This window comes from Triticum aestivum, chromosome 7A (assembly GCF_018294505.1).
Source record: "Triticum aestivum cultivar Chinese Spring chromosome 7A, IWGSC CS RefSeq v2.1, whole genome shotgun sequence".
Lineage (NCBI taxonomy): Eukaryota > Viridiplantae > Streptophyta > Magnoliopsida > Poales > Poaceae > Triticum > Triticum aestivum.
Genome location: NC_057812.1, coordinates 677,559,590 through 677,563,466, shown reverse-complemented (window position 1 = coordinate 677,563,466; position 3,877 = coordinate 677,559,590). Strand labels below are relative to the sequence as shown.

The following is a 3,877-nucleotide window of genomic DNA, read 5'->3' as shown; positions in this document are numbered from 1 at the left end:
AAGCAGGATTTCTGACCAACAGTTGGCAGAACAATTGTGTACATTATGATTGCTTTTGTTCTGCTAACACCTTTTTCGACTTAAAATAGGCCACATGTAATTAGCATTTAACAAGAAAGATATGATCCCACAAATTATCGTATTAATAGACGAGCAATAGTTTTACTAGGTCTCTATCAGCAACATGCTTCTAATGATCTAATTCCCCCGACTGCAAACAGAAGACATAAGTTTAAGCTGCATGATGATGGCTGATAAGTCCTTCACTAAATGATCTTATTAGCTTTGCTGAAACATTTTGCAAAGTTAACCGAGCACATGGAGGTAGCAGTGAACAGAACCACTGGTAGTATACAGAAACAAGTGCAGACAACATAAAGCAACCAAAATATGAATGACAACTGATGTCAAATGCACAATGCCTCTAACTCAGCATACAACGGCACATATGGTAGATATGGCGGCTCCACACCTTCCAGATTGCAGATTACTTTGACTTGCCGACAATCCATATTATAGCACATGAGTTTGAGATCCCGCACAAGGGTGAAGAATATCAAGTTGCATTCCGGATGAACGGCAATCCAATCAAACCAATAAATGCAGTAATCTGCCATTCCAAGTATGTATGAAGTTTCAACGCTATGCTTCAATGTCCATTCTTTGCTTTGGTAGTTCTCAAGAACATAAACTACAAGTTGATTGACACCACCATCTTCATCCATCTGAAAATTGACATAATGCAAGCGGCCCTGTGAATGTTGAATAAAGCCGTTAACCAGACCACCAGGGACACTGAAGTTCATCCATGTTTCCCCGGCCGTGTCCACCACAGCTAGATAACGGGAAAAGTCACGGCCATCGACTTCAAAATGCAGATAGCCGTTAAGAAAGACAAACGATGACTGAAGTTCAGTAAGTAAGATACGTTCGTTCCATCTGTTTTCCTTATAAACCCAAACTCCGGTTTCCGACGAATACACTGCCACTCCAGCCACTCCGGAAATGAAGTTATCATGCTCCTCCACCAACTCAAACACATGGAAATGCGAAGACAGAGTTGGGTTGAAGCCCAAACGTGTGCTGCAGTTGACGCTGTCCTGGCCAGAGTCCGGCAACAGGACCCACTTCTCCGTGGCAGGATTGCACACCAAATCAAAATGGCGCTTGCCAACCTCACCCGAGACGTCATACAAGCGGCAGAGGAGGAGACCGTTGCAGCTGTCCAACAGATCCAACTGCTGGTGTTGGGCAGGAAGGCGAATGATGTGTCCATGGGAGGGGAAGGCGATATGCTGGTGAAGAGGACAGGTGATTCCAGAAACCAATCCTCGAAGTTGCTGCTACCGTGGAAGAAGCCGGCGAGGGTTTGGGGGAGCTTTTTGCGGTGGTCGGGGTGGTGGATGAGGCTCAGCCAGTGGTTGGAGACGCACTTGAAGCGGCAGAGCGACTTGGCCGGGACGCGTGAGAGGATCTCCACGAGGAGGTCGTCGGTGAGTCTCTCGGCCGCCGTCCTGCACTTGCTGTGGCGAGAAGGGGAAGACCTGCGGAAACACGGATCCAGGAGAGCTCACGGGATCGGAGGCACTATTCAAGATATCTTCTGATATTCCGATAAATCGGCCGATTTATCGCTTACCGCTGTCTGATCGATAAGATAAATCGGCCGATAAATTAGTCGATATGGCGATAAATCAGCCAATATGCCGATAAACTAGCCGATTTACCCCTTATCTTGGGTCGACCGATAAGTTCCTGATAAGCGATATCCCCAACATTGATCGGAGGAATGGATGCTATGTTCGATGTTGATGGTGATGCTCACTGTACCTGAAAGGAGATGGAGTGCGGTCGGCCATGGTGGAAGAAAGCGGCGGCGGCGGCGAGCTAGAGGAAGGGGAGTGAAACCGGGATTCCGTGAAACCGACGGGAGTGAGGCTGGGAATTTCTTTCCTTCTGTGTTAGCAGGCTGGGCCGTCGATGCTTCGATTAACGGGCTAGTCATAAGAGTCACAGCTGGACCAAATTGGAAAGCAAGGGGTCCACAGAAACCCACACCTTGCAAAATGAAATTCATTTACATTTGAAAATCTATATCTATACCTAATATTAAAAGGAGGAACCTTTCATAATTCTCCATACGTCACCCCTTATATCCACCGTTACCATAAAGATTGACGGCTGAGATTTAAAAAAAAATATCGTTTAACTTTTTTTTCTGGTCACATATTAGAAATTGGCCCCGATGCACACGAACTACAATAGGTTTTGGTAAAAACCAAAATCATCTCGGGCCACGTTGGAACTGATTCATGCTAGAACCAGGGATTGAACAAGGAAGTGAGCCTCGTGTATATTGCCACATAACCAGCGTTCTTGTCAAAAGAAGGAAAAGTCTCTTCACGTTTTTTCTCTTCGGTTGAACAGACGTCCATCCTCTTGGGTTTCTTTCGTACACATGAGACATGAGACTTTAGTTGGAGTCAAACTCCACATCCATCGTGGCCTTCCCTGCAATAAATATCGGCTCCAAAAAGAGAAGCGAAGGCTGGATCCGGCGGAGGCGATGGAGCAGTAGTTGTTGAGCCGTTGACGAGGATTAGCGCGAGAAAGAGAATGGAAGGGGTGGATCAAGCGGAGGCAGGGGAGCACCAGATGTGGATCCATCGGACTAGGAGGATCGGCTTAGGAAACAGGAGGGAAGGGCTTGGTCTGGCGGAGGCGGGGGAGCAGCATATGTGGAGAATAAAACCTAATCTGTGCCGGGCAAGACAACGACGAGGAAAAGCAACAAAGCTCGGGAGGAGGACGAGATGAAAATATCAAGACGATGTGAAGGGTTGCATGGGAAGCCCGGCACCTGTGTGGGCGCACGATGAAAAGACTTTTCTAGCCAACGGCATTGAGATCAGTAGAGGCCTCATGAGATCCGCGCTTCCCGCGACCTCCGGCACCTAACACGAATCCAGCTATGCAGCGCTCGCCGATAACCTCACGAGGACGTCGTCTTCCTCACGGGGCCATCAGGCTGAGCAACGAGAGGAATGGCAGGAACCGTCCGATCTAGCCTACGGATGAGCCATGCGACAGCCCATGCCTGAGAAATAAGGCGCCAACAGCCGTGGCAAAGGAGTAAAGGAATCTACAGACGTGGAAGTTGACATAGACGGGATGTCGGGGCTGGCTTGGAAGGAGCATTGGTCGGAAGTTGGTCCAGTTGGACATGGACGCCTCAGGCGCCTATGGAAATTGCACCCTGTGCATGCGAAATACATAGGTTGGCCACCAGCAGGTGTCAGGTTTGCTCGATTCTTGCATCGTGTCGTTTCCCTTTGTCCATCGATGCCTCCCTCCAATCAATAAGCAGCATGCAGTGCGTAAGTATGCATCTACAATTCTTCTCCATGCATGCATCTTATGATTTTTCATAATTTTGTTTGCTTCTCCCAATGATATTGTTCTCATAACAAACATAAGTATATTGCATATTAAATTTCTCAACAACAACAAAAAATCCTATTACGTGTATGTGTTTAGCATGCTCCCATAAGGTTGATCTATTATGCATATGATTTTTATTTTTTCCATTGAATCCATAAGGTTTATGATGGCCGGGCTCATCCTCTATTACCTGATTAATTCATGGTGCCACACGTGAAAGTTTGTTTCTGCCTCAGCAAGGCGCACCGGGATGCCGGATTTGTATTCGCTCTGGTGTATCACACTTGACAAGTGCTTTCCGGCAACGTATGCAGGGTATCACACTAGCTTGATTTCTTTCGATAGTATACCTTTTTTTTAGGGTGGGGACATGATAGTATACGCGACAAATGCCTACAAAGCTACTTAAGCAAGCAGCTGGTTCGATTTTTTCGTA

At 47.1% G+C, this 3,877-nt stretch overlaps 1 pseudogene; it reads right to left on the bottom strand.

Annotated features, from left to right (window-relative positions):
• Window positions 1–407: 407 nt before the first annotated feature.
• Window positions 408–1,859, bottom strand: LOC123153714 (F-box protein At5g07610-like; annotated as a pseudogene).
• Window positions 1,860–3,877: the final 2,018 nt, after the last annotated feature.